This window comes from Microtus ochrogaster, unplaced genomic scaffold (genome assembly GCF_000317375.1).
Source record: "Microtus ochrogaster isolate Prairie Vole_2 unplaced genomic scaffold, MicOch1.0 UNK1, whole genome shotgun sequence".
Classification (NCBI taxonomy): Eukaryota; Metazoa; Chordata; class Mammalia; order Rodentia; family Cricetidae; genus Microtus; species Microtus ochrogaster.
This window is the reverse complement of record NW_004949099.1, coordinates 4,676,480-4,693,735: the sequence shown is the minus strand read 5'-3', so window position 1 is coordinate 4,693,735 and position 17,256 is coordinate 4,676,480. Positions and strand designations below refer to the sequence as shown.

The 17,256-nt window shown below is 48.3% G+C and overlaps 1 protein-coding gene across 6 annotated transcripts in view; it reads left to right on the top strand.

Annotated features, from left to right (window-relative positions):
* The window catches only part of Iqsec1 (IQ motif and Sec7 domain 1), a 329,466-nt gene that overhangs the window by 210,967 nt on the left and 101,243 nt on the right, over window positions 1-17,256 (top strand). The gene's annotated exons all lie outside the window — the stretch shown is intronic.

The following is a 17,256-nucleotide window of genomic DNA, read 5'->3' as shown; positions in this document are numbered from 1 at the left end:
TGTTTTCTGCTGCTGGGGTGGGGAGCTATAGACTCTTTATCTGTGATAGGAGCAAGGACCTTCTGGCTGGCCAGATCTGGGGGCACTGTTAATGAAATAAAGCAGATACGGAGAAAACAGCAGAAGAGCTTTCTGTCCTTTGGCTTCCATAGGATGGTCCTATGCGTGCTTCCAATTCTCATCCTACCTGCATCCTAGAACCAGGCCCCAACAGGACCTCAGGTCAGTAGCAGGAATTTCCAGGCATGGTTTGGTAACTCGACTATTACAAAATATGGGTTTCTGCATTTTGAACTTGAAATACAGAACACTATGTTCTGCTATTTGCTTTAAATGTCTTATGGTAAAAATATGTAACAATAAACCTGCTATTAAGACAAACGAACAACAACAACAAAAAAAAAAACATTGAACCTAGTGGCAGGGCACACCTTTAACCCCAGCACTCAGGAGGCAGAGGCAGGGAAATCTGTGTGAGTTCCAGGCCAGCCTGGTCTCCAGAGTTCCAGGACAGCCAGAACTATAGGCAAGACACTGTCTCAAAAACAGTTTCCTTGTTTCATTATGCTGCCAAAGCTGGCCCCAAACTGGGCCCAAAACACCCTTCTGCCTCAGCCTCCAAGTACTAAGAACAAAGATGTATACCACTGAGCCCAGAAAAAGCCACCATGGTACCCAGTTCACTGTGCTCCATGGAGCATTTTCACACTTGTGCAGCATCATCCGTCTCTAGAACTTTCCTAGTTTCCCAAATCAAAACTCTGTCGCCATTAACACTGATCCTCATCCCCTCCCACAGCCCCACATTGCTACTTTCTATTTCTAGGGAGCCCCCCACCCAAGTATTTGTCCTTGAGAGACTGCTCATCTCACTCGGTGTACTATCTTCAAGATCCGTCTGTGGTCTAACACATGCCACAGCTACCTTCCTTCCTAACGCTGAGTCTACTGCAGTTGCTCCTGCCTTGGAGATTATAAACAGTGCTGCTGAATGTGGGCATGCAAGTCGCTCTATAAGGTGTGACTTGCTGCCAGGCCTGGAAGTGAATTCAAGTCCCAGCATTTGCGAGGTAGTGGCAGAGGCGGGGCGGCGGTGGGGGGGTGGGGGCAAGTAATGCAAGTTCAAAACCAGCTGAGGATGTGTAGGGAAACCTTGTCTTTAAAAAAAAAAGATGCAATTTGCTTTGTGTATTCGGTATTTTAAGGTTCATTTACTCAATACTGGGGAGAAAATTCCTTATGTGTACCAGGCAGGTGTTCTACCACTGATTTCTAACCCAACCCATTCATTCAATGCTTCACTGGTGAGATCCATTGTGTTGCTATTCATGGTTCCCCTCCATTCATGTTTGTTGGTGTATTGGATTCTGTTACACAGATAGCCCCATGTTCAGAGTTACAGTCAAGGCAGTGATGCATTCTTGCTTGTGCTTCCTGGCTCCTGAGGATGTGTGCAGGACAGTGTGTGAGTGATCACCTTCAACTTTGCTGAGCTTAGCAAGGCCACTTGCTAAAGTAGTTGTGACAGCCCGTGGGTGAGAGTTAGCTCCACATTCTTGCTAAACTGAGTATTAAAAGCCTGTGATGTTTTTATTGTAAAAGCTAAGAGAAAAGGTGAGATAAAGAGGTGTGTCAGCGGTGTGGAATCGCCCCCGGGACTTTCAGCATTCAGCAGTGTGGAGCAGTGTCCCTCACCTAAGCTTGGTGAGTTAGGGCCACTGCTTCAGCTGTGGGATTCCAGTTTCCCAGGAGAGGAACTTCAAGGGGGACTTAACCCTGTCATGGCTGGCCTTGTAGCCTCTCCTTCGAACATTCTGGTTAGGGGAATGAGCTTATAACCTAACAGTGCTCCACTTCCTTCCTGAAGCCTGGACTTCACAAGTCAGAACACTAACACCTAAGACTGCTCCCCAAACCACGGCATCGTACAGGGGTTCAGAAGGCTCATGGGGCATGGCTGAAAAAGGAAAGCAGCAGGACTGTTCGGGAGCACAGGCACCTCCAGCTCACCAGATCTCAGATCTTGACTCCCACAGGGGAAGTTCTGTACATCAGGACTGGGGCAGCCCGAGGGTCCATTCAGACTCACGGGAATGCATGCAACCCTTTGATGGTATGAACTCTCTCCCTGTCACTGAGATGCAGCTCTTGTGTTTGTGCTACCTCAGTGAATGACAGCCTGTCTAGTGAATACCGCTGTGGTGGACTTACAGCTTGGTGGAATAGAACTTGCCTAGAATGTCCAAGGCCAAGGTTCCAAGGTTCCATCCCTCAAACTGCATGACAGGTATAAGGTGTTACCATAAAGAAGAAAATAAGGGGGCCTAGAGAGATGGCTCGGCAGTGAAGAGTGCTTGCTGCTCTTCTAGAGGACCTGAGTTAAGTGCCCAACACCTATGTGGGGAGGCTCACAATAGCTTACAGTTTCAGAGGGTAAGTCCATGACCATCATAGTCAGAAGCAGGGCAGCAGGCAGGAAGACATGCTACTGCAGCAGTAACTGAGAGCTCACATCTTACCTGTAAATTGGAGACAGAGAGTCAGACTGGGCCTGGCATGGGTTTTTGAAACCTAAAAACCCACCCTCAGCTACAGACCTCCTTCAGCAAGTCCTCACACCTTCTAAATCCTTCCCAAAACAGCCCCGCCAACTGGGAGCAAGCACTCAAATATATGAGCCAATGGGAGCCATGCTCATTCATACTACCAGACACACATACACACAGAGACAAACAAATGTGCATACACATACACATGTAAATTTTGTAAAACTTGCCAAAAAATAGGAAGAAGGAAAATAAGGCAGTGATGTGGTTGGTTCCCCATATTTCAGGCCAGAAAGAAGATTGAGAGCAGAAAAAATAAGTTGCTTCCCTGATGTCACAGAGGTGGCATGCAATCAGTTTACCCAGGCAAGGCTGCTTTACTCATTATCCATGCCAATTAAAGCTTCCTGGCTCATGTGATATTGCTGTTGCTGGGCTACATAACAAATTAATGCAGAGCCATTGGTTTAAACCAACGGTTCTTTTCTTTTGAGCAGGGATTTTGTTCTATTTACTGTCCCTTGGGGCATTTTGAGGCCTGGAGTTAGATTCCTAGAAGCACCCCTGACCATATCCCCACCCCTCTTTTGCCTTTTTGGGCCTCTCCCTGTGACCCAGGCTTCCTCACACCTTAGAGTCTGTTATAAAGGGGTGACTGAGAAGAAGAGCCCAGTAGGATCTGTGTGGTCAGACCTCAGAAGACACCTTCATCACACTGCACTGTCACAAGGCCATGTCCACTGTAGGAGGGCACAGAGACTCTGTACCTCCCGACCTGGGTCAGGGTTCTGGTGGAGCCCGTGTGGTAGAAGGCAGGTGGTGGGAGTTTTTAGAGTCAGCCATGGTATCACAGTAAGTGACTTTTTTTGTTTTTGTATTTTGTTTTTTGAGACAGGCTACCTGTCCTGGAACTAGCTCTTGTAGACTAGGCTGGCCTCGAATTCACAGCGATCTACCTGCCTCTGCTTCTCCAGTGCTGAGATTAAATGCATGCACCACCACTGCCCAGCTTCAAGTGACTTTCTTACCATGATGTTCAGGGCCCTGAGCTGAAATGAGTTTAGGAAAGTTGCTCATGGGGAGGAAGGGAAAGGGTATCTAAGACCCAGATGGATCTCAGCAAATGCAGGTGCTCGTATCAGTGAGGTTCTACATTCAGACCAAGGTGATTACTGAGGAGAGAGATCACTTCCTCCAAGAAAGGGAAGATGCCAAATTATACTTCAGAGCTGGGAGCTGGGAGAGGGCTTACCAGGCTTATAAGAAAGGCAGTGGTGGTGCACGCCTTTAATCCCAGCACTCAGGAGGGAGAAAGGTGATCTCTCTGAGTTCCAGGACTGCCAGAGCTATCATATAAAGAAACCCTGACTTGAAAACAAACAAAAAAACCTAGCAAAAACAAAACAAAAAAAAAAAGGCTACAGGCAAGGAAGGGAACAGAGGGTCACGGAGCCACTTGGGAGTTGGGGACTTAGCAGGAAGTTAAAAAAGTGAACTGGAAGCCAGGGCACGGGAACTCAGCTCTGGAAACTCAAATACAGGGTCACAGCTCTGGAAAGGCCTGCATAGCCATGTTCCTTCTCTTGGCTGATTAAGTCTCAGGATAGTGTGATTATTGGTGCTCAGGCAGTATCCCACCACTTGGTGCACTGGAACAGAAGCAGGAAGGGGCCTCCAGATTCCCCTTGACTCCATAAATGACAGCCTTCTGGCTTTTGTGCAGTAACCCTGCTCTAGGTGGGAATCCGGAGTCTGCTCACTAGGGCTGAGGAAGGTTCTGCAGGAGGAGTCTGCTGCAGGGCAGTGAAGAATATTTCGGGCTCTTGCCAGCTGCCCTCCCATTTCAAGCACTTTGGCCAGACTTTTGACCAATATGTGTTGGAAGTGGGGGAGTGGGCAGGTGGGAAATTCAGTAAAGGGTCAGCTTGACTGACCTGCCAGGGACTGGGAAGAACTGTTGTCCCAGCTCCAGCTTAATGAAGGAATACAAGATGGGCAATGTCCTCTGGAGACATGTCCTCTGGAGACACAAGGTCTCCTGGCCTCTCTAGTCTTACCAGCTTACCCAGTGATTCACGGAACCAGTCTCTGGGGTGAGGCACTGTAGGCCAGGCCAGGTTCTGGCACTGTCCTCTGTGTTGGCAATTTCACTGTGGTAGTGAGGTGGAAAGGTGGCATTGAATTCAGGGAGACCTGACGCGTGGGGACACTGTTTGCAAGCCAAGACCTCACTGAGTTACCACAAGAGACACTTTGTTGCCTTTGGCCATTGCCAAGTTGAGCAGCGGGAAGATCATGCCAACCCAGATGCCCCGCTGATGCAGAGAAGAACCCTTCTCCTGTTGGGGCCTGTTGTGTATTGAATTGGCATCCTCCTAACTTCTCGTATAGGAGTCATAACTCCAACTCCCTCAGAATGTAACATGGTTTGGAAATCAGTAAAGGGGACTTTTGCCTGCCTGGCCATCAGCTGGGATGTCATCATTTTCTTGCCTTTAGATGCTGATTGTACCATGGACTCTGGGGCCTGCTCTTGTCAGTTGTGTGATGTTGTAAGTGGGTCAGGGGATGGGTGAATGCATAGATACACAAGGGTATAGACATATACATGTGCATATAAATATAATTGTGTTATACTGTCTACAAAGCAGCGAGAAAGGTTGCAGAAGAAACAGGCTCTTCTGGCACCTTGGTTTGAACTTCTGCAGAACTTGGAGGAAAGGGGTTTTTCATATCAACCTCCAGGCTGTCCTGGAGCAGGGTCATTATGAAGAGCAGAGCCCTGCCTCTTTTCCTCCTGGAATCAGGGAAGCCAGAGATTGAGGGGCGACATCCAGTACCCACCTTGTAGCAGAAAATGGGAGGGTAAGGAAGGCCGAGAATGGGGCTCATCCTCCCAAGATACTTACCTCCCACCCCCAGGATAAGTGTTGCTTCATTAAGGGGCTGGGCCTGCAGGGCTACAGTCACTTTTTCCAGCCCCCTACACTATTGCTCTTGGGTTGGGACATGGACTTGGGAAACACATTCAAGCCATGGTACAGTCCTTCCAAACTAGTCCCAGGCCTCCGTCTCACTCTATGAAATGGGCATGAGGCCCCATCTCCAGTTTATGCTGAGGCTGTGGAGCATGGGGCACGTGTACAGTCCTGATCAGCACAGAGTCCACGTACGTGCCCTTGTGTGTGCAGGCAACAGGGAGACGGTAGAGCGTTTGCCCAAACATGGAATTTAGGGGGGATGCCAAAATACCCAGCCACCAAGTAAACAACACCATGGATTGAAGCAAGCACAAGCTGTGGTTTGTCTCACCACCCTATCATTGTGTAACAGGAACAGTCAAGAGGCCACCAGTGTCCAGGCCTGAGGTCCTGTGTGCCTGCAGGACTGGCTTCTGAGGATGATGGTGACATGTGAGCAGATCCATAGTGTAGGCTGTTCAGAGCTTCACTAACTCACTTCCCTGACTCAGAGCATGAGAAGCACCTTGGTGAGTAGTATATAGGGGTGCATAGTACATAGAGGTATGTGGTACATGAGGTATGTGGTACCTAAATGTGCACAGTATAAGAGATATGTGGTGTCTGGGTGCTTGATCTACAGGCGTGTTATGAGGGTGCACATTTTCCTTATGCATCAGACTCCAGTGGTCCCAAATCATGTTCTTGCTGACCCTAAGCTGACCCATCTGTGTCCTGCAGGACCAGGAAGACAAGCCACAAGGAGGGTTCCTTGTGCAAGGCTATCCATCTCCATAGGATCAGTTGACTGTTCTCTTGGGAAGGCCACTCTGGAAATGCACGCTGCCTTTAATATTTGTGTGCTTGGTAGACAGGAATTGGAAGGGGGCATGTCACTAGGTCAGGTGACAGCTCTCCTGAGGTTCGAAGAGGAGCTGGCCTCCTTGAATCAGAACAAATGTCCTGCTGTGATTATGTCCTAGTATGTTCTTGCTTTTGGAAAGACAGCAGTAGGGGCTTGGAGTGGCTGACTGACTCTCAAAGGTTGAGTGTACGTGTGTACATGTTTATGTGTGTGTGCAACAATGACTCATGTTAAAGCATATGACAAAACATTGCCCAGGGAGAGAACCCAAGAGGAGCTGCCCTGGGGCTAAGCTTAGCCCTGAGTCTTCTTGCAACTTTTTTGATGCACTTTAAAAAGCTCGCAGTAGAGGGCCAGCAGCACCTGCTCTTATTCTAGATGCTGCTGGAGCCCTATGCCTCATACCTCCTCTCTCTCAGGAAGCCCCAAGGCCTTCCTTGTCACCTTGTCTAAGGTAGTGCCACTGTCCACTCCCCGTCCGTATCACTCTGCTTTGTTTTCTTGGTTGCCTTCTCCACCCTGGCAAGATACCTAACTTGGTTACTTAGCACCTGTGTCTTTTGTCCACCATTTCCTGATGTCAGCTCCAGGAATAATGGATGAGTTAACTAGTCTAGGTCCAGAAGCCGGAGTCTGGTCCTACCCTTGCCACATGTCCTGCCCTCATGAGAATCTTGGTGCTGTCGTCTGTACCCAGCTAGGAAGCTTTTGAGTTGTACAGAAAACTCTCAACTGCTACAGAGGAGTCTCCCACTAAACCTTCTCTGCCACCTGACAGGCTACTTGAAGCTCCTCAGCCAGGTTAGGATGGCTCTTTCCCTGCCTCTGGCTGGTCACTGCTGTCTGGTCAGCAGAAGGTGTGTGACCCTCTAGGAGATAGCTGTGATCATGGTCATCAGCAGTGCACGGAGGTGGCTATGGTCAGGGAAGTCAGCAGCACGTGAAGGTGGCAATGGTCCAGTCAGCAGCAAGCTGGCAGGAAATGTATCTGCTGAAACTCAGTAACATCTTCTAGTTTTCGTGGTAACCTTCTACTTGCAGCAAAGATACTAGTTTTTCCACTGAGAGGAGGGAGGTAATGTAGCAGGCTTTCTTGAACGGCCAACCCCCAAATCATGACATGGAGACATTATCAATTATGAATGCCTGGCCTTAGCTTAGGCTTGTTTCTAGCTTTGTTTTTTTAACTTAAATTAACCCATTTCTATTCATCCATGTGCTGCCCAAGGCTCATTTACCTCATCTATGTACTGTCCATCTTGCTTTTCTGCTTCCTCCATGGCTGGCTGGCCCAGCTGGCTGGCCTCTGGATGGCTGACTCTCCCTTTCTCTCTGCCTGCCAGCCCCACCTATGCCTCCTCTGCCTAGTTATTGGCCATTCGGCTTTTTATTAGACCAATGAGATGCCTTAGGAAGGCAAGGTAAAACAGCAACACATCTTTACATAAGTTAAACAAATGCAGCATAAACAAATACAACACATATTTGCATGGTTAAACAATTATTCTATTCCACAACATTTCCCCTTTTGTCTAAATAAAGAGAAAAATTTTAACTTTAACATAGTAAAACTTTATACAGTAAGAACAATTATCAAGTAAGAATTACATTTACAATATCCAGTTCATTTGTATTTAGCAAATTCAGAGAAAATACTCCATTATTTCTCTTATCTTGGTGAGTCCAAAGTTTTGTACCTCATTTATCTTTTAACATAACTAAGGAAAACTGTAACTATAACTATCTAGTTGTCAACTCCATCAAAGACTCCAGAAGGATATAATAATACCTGAACAAACAGGAAGTACAGTGCAAACCACTTCCAAAACTTCAGAAATGACAGACATCTGGATGTCTTAGGCAGTCATCCAGGGTTCCTCTGCAATGTTGAGGCATCTATCATCAGCTTACAGGCCTAGAATATCTGGCAGACTTTTCTATGAAGCAGAAATTTTGAAGGACTGTTCTACTTTGTCTTGGCAAAGTTCAGTAGTCACTTTCCTTTGTGTCCTGCATGTCCAGTTTGGACATTATACTGTCAGCAGTATAAGGACAGTTTCTTGCCCAAATGATTAGCTTCGCCACAATGAAAGCACACTCCATGTGGAAGGTTCTTCAATGCCCATCACCCTTGTATGAAGTATATTGGTGCTGCCAGGAGCAGACGTGTTTCACTGTCATGAAAAGCCTTAGGTTATTAAACATCTTAAATGTCATATTCTGTAGGTCTCTGAAGCATTTGAAGATCACCTATCTATCTAAAATATATCTATTTAACCTTGAACATAACCTAACCTAACTCCAAGTTTGATTATTATAGATGAATAGCTACTAACCTGAATTTCTTAATTATACATTACATTTTAAAATGAGCTGCAGATACACAATGCCTCAAACATGAGTAGAAACATACATACAGTATAAAAAAAATAATTTAAATTTGTTTTTTTTTTATTTTTTGGGTTTTTCGAGACAGGGTTTCTCTGTGGCTTTGGAGCCTGTCCTGGAACTAGCTCTGTAGACCAGGCTGGTCTCAAACTCACAGAGACCCGCCTGCCTCTGCCTCCCGAGTGCTGGGATTAAAGGTGTGCGCCACCATCACCCGGCTAATAACTCAAATTTGTATCAATATACCAAAGTCCATACCAATGTAAAATATTTGAGGTTAATAGTTGTCTTTTTTTTATCCTATATTCCTATAACCCTCTCTAAATATTAACAAACATCCATGACCCGCCAAATGACCACAAACCACCCTATCTGCTTCTTGAGAATGTAGGCCTTGTGTTCTCTAGACTGCTTCCTGTTGTCTGGGGTCATCTTTAGGTAACCCTGAGAAAACTGAGATAATGGTCTAGTCCTGGGAAAACTAGTTGTAACATTTGTTGTCAGTCGCAGAGCTGTTCCCATGCAGAGGGATCAGTGTATACGTCACCTGTCTTGTAGTTTTCTTAGTTTATTATTTTATGTCTGTAGCCAGATTTTCAGGTCTCCTCTGCTCAAACCTGATCTCTATTAAACTTAAAGGAATCCACAGCCTTTCATTTCCTGTAGAAACAATAGCATAGCCCCTGTCCCAACACAATTTAAAGACACACCTAGAGTATCCAGACTGGTTTAATTTAGCAGTACCTTTTACAATCCGGTGTCTCTCAGCCGCTGTTGTTCACTTATCAGCATTCAAAAACTTTAAAGTCAACACAACATCATACATATGGTTGTGCATCATGTGTACACAACACCAGATTCCATGTGTATTTCCCATCTTTGTATTGTCTTTTTCTTTCATATTACTTTACTCTCTCTTTAAAGACTTTATTATTTTTTAACTATTTTTTTCTGTGACTATCTATACCCATTTTTTCTATGACTGCCTGTACCCATTTTCTTTTCTTAAGCACTTAAGCACATTTTTAAGCACACTATAACCTGTAGAGAGTCTTAAACTCACCTTACATCTTTGTGCTGCGGCTGATTAAGCCCCGTGTGGATCTATGAGAGCCGAGATTTATAATGCACAGGCCTGGCTGAGAGCTGCATCTAACCGCCCCAGCTCTAGGAAGTTGGTGCTTTCGCTGTAGCAAACATTTTTACTTAGCTTCTTGTTTCTGCTTAACGTGTCAGCTGCTCAAGTGCTGAACCACGCCTCTGTACACTGCGAGCACCGGGCCACTAGGAAGCCATGTCATTTCCCCCCCCAGATTTCTCAGTCCCACATAGAAATATTGTTAAGTTGGGAGTGTCACCCTAGCCCCTGGCGTCCATCCCAGCCCCCTAGCCTGGAAGTTGCATTGGTCTGGACTCCAAATCCCACCATGCCAGGTCCCACAGGGTATGTAAGTGAGCTCCCAGAAGAGGAACACGTGATGCCAGGTTTCCAGTGTTCTCCAGTTTTTCTGTCTCCCCTGCCATGCCTTGAGCCACCTAAGAGTGCTGCAGTTAATAAAACATGGGCATTTTAATTCGGTTTAATCTGTTTTAATTGGATTTCTTTGTACCAGCCGAGTGACTCGTCTTAAGAATTTTTCCTAACAAATATGAGCCCCACGTTGGGCACTAAATGTAGCAGGTTTTCTTGGATTGCCAGCCCCCGAATCGTGACATGGAAGCTTACTATTATTTATAAATGCACAGCCTTATCTTAGGCTTGTTTCTAGCAAGCTTATTTTTTAGCTTAAATTTTCCCATTTTTATTAATCTATATGTTACCCCTAAGCTCATTTACCTCATCTACATACTGTTCACCCTGCTTTTCTGCTTCCTTTGTGTCTGTCTGTCTGGTCCCTGACTGGCCCCCATTTTCTCTCTACCTGTCAGCTCCACCTATCCATCCTCTGCCTAACTATTGGCCATTCTGCTTGTGTTCCACTTTCTAAATCAGTTCTAAATGTCACCACTGTCACTGTGGTTTTTGTTCATTCTGATCAGGTGGTGGAATACACAAGGCTCTCCTCTCTTTCTTTTCTCCCTTTCCCTCCATGTTTCTCTGCACCCTTTCTTCCTTTCCCTCTCCTAGGGTGAGGTGGAATAACCAAGGATGGCCTTGAACTTGAAAGGGTGTTCCTACCACAGCCTCCTGAGTGCTGAGATTCTAGGCTTGAGCTGCCCTGCCTGGCTTTTTTTTTATTTTTTTAATTTTTGGTCTCAATCTTCACGTGTTGCCACCTACCTTCAGAGCATCTCACCTTCAGGACCGGCAGGTCATCTTCTATAGATGTGTTTTAATCTGTCTTTTGGGTAGCTCCTGCCAACAGGAGAATAGGAGAGGGTCCAGTCTCAGGCTGATGTTGGAAGTGAAGTGGTTTTAAAATAAAACATGAAATCATTAGGGTGGTCCACTGAGAGAATCAGTGTCTGAGGGTACCAGTGAGAGGGAGGTCACAGAAGAGCTTCTGCCAACCAGCTGGCCTGTGCAGGTGTGTGTGTGTGTGTGTGTGTGTGTGTGTGTGTGTGTGTGTGTGTGTGTGTGTGTGTAGGGGGAGAGGGAGAGAAAGGGAGAGAGAGAACAGAGGATGGGAGAAACAGGAGACAGGGAGGCCAAAGAGAAGGTGAAGTCCTGGGGATGACACAGCAGCCCTTTCATGCATACACACACACACACACACACACACACACACACACACACACTCCAGAATTCCTGTCCTGGTTCCTATCCATCCAGAAGAGTAGCTTTCCCCTTTTATTTATGAATGGACAATAAAGTGAGCAGTGCTGGCAACAAGCTGGAGTAGGGCAGACACTGAGAAAGACTCCCATTGTGACTTATAAGCCGTGTTGCATGGTGGCTGTTTTAGAGAAAAAAATTGTTTTTTTTTGAGACAGGGTTTCTCTGTGTAGCTTTGGAGCTTGTCCTGGAACTAGCTCTGTAGACCAGGCTGATCTCGAACTCACAGAGATCCGCCTTCCTCTGCCTCCCGAGTGCTGGGATTAAAGGCATGCATTACCACTGCCCAGCTTTGGAGCAAACTTCTTAGGCTCAGTCCTTAGATATATTATTGGAACAACATGTGCATATATCCAGACGTCTCTAACACTTTAGTCTTTCTGCTCTATATCAAAGTAATAGAGCCACTTCCTAGCATTGTGTGGGGCTTGTGAGTTTGCAGCATAGAACACTGGCTGCAGTGAACAGGCAGTGAGTGCTCACAAGGAGAGTATTAAATTTGGGCAGTCAAAGCTCAATCCCTGGGAGTTTCAAAGAGCTTCAGATGAGGGGCAGTCTGTAGAGTCAGAGCTCCCTAATTCATCTTGAGAAGGATGCCCCTGCCTTACCACTTACGACTGGCTTGGTTTCCATAAGGTCACTGCCCTGGATTCATCTTTCTCCTTGTTTGGGGGGTGAAGGTACAGGTGGGGAATAGGCTCTGAGGACCTACCTCATGGCTGTAAACTCAGCAACATGACAGGACCAGGGTTTCAGAGCCAGGGTCCTGTCAGCAACTGGACCTGCAGTGTTGTTGTGTGTGACCTTGGGCAAGTCATAGCACCTCTCTGAGCCTCTGCCTCCACCCCTAGCAGAGAAGAATTGGGTTAGAGCCTCTGTTGTTTGGGTTGTCTTTGTTCCCTGTGCAGAAGATGGGGAGAACCAGAAGGGCTAGCTTGTGTTTCCACTGAAGGCTCATGGAGGACCCTGCCTCCCAGACTCTACCCGCTGCCATGTCCAGCTAGGCCTGGGCTCTGGTTCTGACCTGATACCATGTAGAGGTTGTGGTACCAAGTTCCTGAGTGCCCATGGCCCAGGACTAGCGTATGCTCATGGCTATCTGTGCTCCTGCTCTCTCCCAGTGACAAAACTCCATCTGATCATGCAATTGTCCTCAAACTTCCTGCCTGTGCAGCCCCCAGGGACAGCTGGAAAATAGCCTAGATGGTGGTGAGTAGGCCCTGGCTCCAGGCCCCACCCCGGATCAGTGCTAGGCAGGTCACATCCCCTCTCTGGATTTCTGTTTCCTTGCTGGCAAAATGAAAGGCAGAGGGATCAAGTGGAAGTTGCTCATTCTTTAATCCAGCTGCTACTTCTCTCCAGCCCCTGCTCTGCGCTACCTGCTAAGCTAGGGCAGGATGAACTGAAACACAGCCCCTTCTCTACCCTCAACTCTCCCGACACAATGTTTTCAGTTGCAAAGTGGCCCAGAAGGGCCCCAAGCATCCTTAGAGCTGGAGCAATCGGGTGACTTCCTGGGGGAGGTGGCACCTAGACCATCTTGCAGGTGACTAGCTTAGATGTTCATTATCTTGCTTATTATTTCCCAGAGCCATGAAGTGAAATAAGGATTTACTGTCTACACCTAAAAATCCCTTCTGTTATCCTCACCCTCTGAGCAGGATGTTCACCCATCATCCTTCCTGGCGTGGTTGTTGTCTGCCAAGGTGTATGATTCCTGAGCTGAAACATGCCCTCAGGCTCAGTTTCTAGTGGCGAGCACTTCTCAGGGAACAAATGGGGCATTTTCCGTGCCTGGGTGGTGGCGACTCCACGGGCCATATGAGTCAGGGTTGATGGTGAGGGCAGCTCTCCGCAGAGTTTTCATGCAGACCTGCCCTCCTTCCCCACCACATGCTGTGCTGTGACTCCCCTGTGCCTTTCTGGGGATCTAGGGAACACTCCTTCCTGAGCACCACCCACCCACAACCTTCAGTCTTCTGGGACAGCAAGCCCTCATGGAGTACATCCCGTCCCAGCCCACACTGTCCTGGGCCATAACAACGAGCAGTAACCTCACATCCCCAGGGTCACTCAGTTCTGTATTGTACTGTGCCTTGTGCCAGGATGGTGGGATTCCTGCTCCCACACTTCAGTGGGACAAACTGAGGCCCAGAGAGGCATGGTACCTCTGATATGGACAAGGAAGTCCAAAATGAGTAAAGAGTCCGTCCTGCCCCCAGGGACAAGCCTCTGCAGGGCAGAAGTGGTATCCATGGTCAAGATATCTTAGTGCGTGTCCTCTTTCCTCATCCCTAACATGCCCCAGGCTAGGGATACAGCCTAGTACAGCGTGCATGGTCTCTGGGTTCCATTCCCTGAACTGTGGAAGAGAGAGGAGGGAAAACTGTTACAAACTGCCCAGGCTGGAGGGCACAAGGAAGTCAGGTATGGAAACGGTCAGCGAGTCCATCGTGACCCGGATCATGCTATTGGGTGCCCCCTGTGACAGCTGCTGCACCACTCAGCTCCCAGGCACAGTGAGATAGGTGCCTGTGGATGTAAAAACAACTCCCAACTCAGGCTGGACAAAGTGGTGGTCAGGGGTCTGTGGGTGGAGAGCAGTAATAGAGCATGTACAAGGTCCAGCCCCAGGAATGAAGGAAGGGGGCCCCTCCACTGAGATTGCCCCTTCTGGTAGACTTACTAAATTCCTCTCTGTCCTCAGTCTCAGCCTGACTATCTTCCAGGCACTCTCAACTCTTCAGATAGTCCCCTGAAGCCCCTAAGGTGAGAAAGCAGCCTTTAGAGAAACTGGGGAGGTGGTGGTCATGGGAAGCCATGCCAGTTCTAGGCCTGGCTTACTGGCAATGAAGTGGTCAGATGTAGAACTTGTGGTAAGAAAAACAAAGTACAAAGAAGGATGCAATGGAGCCCAAGCTCTCTAGGGATGTTGATGTTAGCCCCCCCCATGGGGTCCTAGCCTCTGGTACTTAACAGTGGCAACCTCTGTCTGTCTGATTATTTTTTGGGCCACAAAACGCTTCCTGTGCTCTCTAGCAGGTAGCTGCCCTGGCTGGCATCTGCTACAGAGCATGCCTGTAAGGTGCACTTAACAAATCCCTGTACCCCCAGCTAGTGACAAGTGTCCATGGTGCAAAGTAAGCCTAGGAACAGAGCATCTGTGGCTGAGCTAAGAGGCTAAGTAGGAGAGTCAATCCTGGTGGGCAATCTGGACAATACAGATTCTTAGCTATGGATAGAAACCTGGGGACCACAAGAGATACAAAGTGCTGAAGAGAAGGCTGGGAGGAGACTCAGTAAGGGAGAGATAGCTGCTGTGGCAATTGACATCTCTTTTTCTTGGGCAGTGTGGGTATCAGAGGCAGGCCTGGGGCAAAGGGGAGGGGGGGATGCTGGATAGAGAAATGGATGGGAGGGTGATCGATAGGTAGATGGAAAATGGGTAAATGGATGGATGGAGGATGGGTAGCTGGATTAATAGATGATGGGTAGATGAAGGATAGTATGTAGATGGACTGATGGAGAGTGGGTAAGTGGATGAAAAGGGGCTGGATGGTGGAAAGGTGAATGGATGGTTGGTAGGTGAGTGATGAGTGAATGGGAGGATGGAGGATGGGAGGATGATGGGTAGGTAGATGGATAATGCCCGAATGAAGGGATGATGAATTAGTAGATGGAGATTAGATTGGTGGGAAGATGATGGATGGATGGATGGATGGATGGATGGATGGATGGACGGACTGATGGATGGTAGAGGGAAGGAAAGGGAAGAAAAAGGAGAGGTAGATAAAGGGATAGACAGAAAAGAGGAAATCAACAGATGAAGAACACATTGTGTGGTGATAAATAGGAGGGAGAGAGGGAACAGGAGATGACTTGGCTGTTAGCCAAGAACCCACAGGGGGTACACTGGAGAGACATGTGCCCATGTGAGCAATAGAGAAGTGTAAACAGGCATTGTCTCTACCCATCAAGATGCTGAGAGAGCTCAGCTACGGAGCGTTCCCAACAAGCCCTGTGTATGCTGCTGGGAGTCAGAGAGTGAGGCGGGTCTGAGAAGAGCCAATGAGCTCTGTCTCCGAGTTTCCCTCCGTCAGGGGCTCCGATGCGTGGGTAGCCTTAAAGGGCAGTAAGCCTCCTTCCACTGGTGTTCAATAGAGGCTGGCCAGGCCTTCTTTATTGTTGCTGTTGTTTTTGTTTGTTTGCTTTTTATCTTTTGAGACAGAGTTTTTCTGTGAAACAGTCCTGGCTGTCCTGGAACTAGCTTTGTAGACCAGGCTGGTCTTGAACTCACAAAGATCTGCCTGCCTCTACCTTCCAAGTGCTGAGATTAAAGACGTGAGCCACCACCTTCCGGCTCTGTGCAGGACTTCTTAAGAGCTCTGATGTCATGCAGGGCCTGTAAGGATGGTTTATGAAGTTTCCTGTGGTGAAAAAAGAGGTTTTTGTTTCGTTTGTTAGTTTTGTTTTGATTGATTTGTTTTCGGGTTTTGTTTTGTTTTTGTTTTTTTGTGGTTTTTTTTTTTCTTTTGCTTCCAGAACCCCACAGGGAATGGACAGTCTGCAACTATGGGATCTCTGCCGTGGGAATCAGGCTGGAATGAAGGCAGGACAGTGATGTGCGTAGGCCAAAGTCAGAGCCCAGGGACAGGAAGGCAGAGCTGTGTCTGTGTCTAGGTGGCTCTGCCCTGAGCCTCCAGAGGCTTGGTGCTCTGGTGCCCACTAGATGGAACAGTTATTTGCTGGTCCTGGGCGCCATGCCCTCTGGGGTCTTCCTGGGGGCTGTGGGTGAAAAGAAGCCCTCCAGTGGGCGGTAACCTGTGAGTCACTGTCCCTAGGGGCCCTTGCCTGGGAAGCCCCAGCTGCCAGCCCTAGGCCTGGCCCTGAGCAGCTGTCAGGTGGGTGGGGCTCCATCTGGGCCCTAGTCTGGAAAGGCCCCGGGGGCCCAGACCCCCATGGTCCACTGCCTGGAGGGGCCCAGCCTTACCCCTGGCTCTATAGAAGGTTGGTTGGCATTCAGAATCCAGCGTCAGTCACTTAGACTCAATTTCCTTCCCAAGCCTGTGACCTGTGTGCCTTAGTTTCCATGCGTGGTTGAGAAAGCCATTGAAACCCACTTTGTGGGCCATGGAGAAAAGTGAATGCTTTTGCTCATACCTAATGGGAATTCCTCCTTGTACCCCGGACTCCTAGAGCTCATGGAGTTCAGGGGAACATGGCAGAGAGGAGAAGACACAGCTAGTGACACGTAGCAGAGTGTGGCTTGGCTACAGCTGGGAAACTCTCAGGGCCCAGTGGAGTCCCTGGGTGCAGGCTGCTGTCCTAAGGCAGAGTCCCAGCCAGTTTGATCTTCTTTTCCTCTATCCAGGCTTCTTCCGGATCCAGGAGCAGAGCAGACCCTTCTCAGTCCTGCGGGCAGGGCTGTAGCCACGGGGCGGTGTTGGGTTTAGGCCTCTGGGGACTGGTGGAGGATGTGGGCCCGCCCTTGTCTCCACAGCCTCCCTCCCTCAGTATTGCCTCCCCAGTCCCACCCTGTCCTCTGGACTCACAGGGCTCTGGGCTCCCAGAGCCCCCACTTTCCCTCACAGTGGACGCCCCCTCTGTCCCGCCCCAGTGACTCACTGCTCCCCTGGCCCTCTGCCATTCCTGTCTCTTGGCAGGCAGCAGGCGCAAGGTTGTGCTGAAGCCACGGGGTGTGGAGTGTGAGGGACGCTCAGT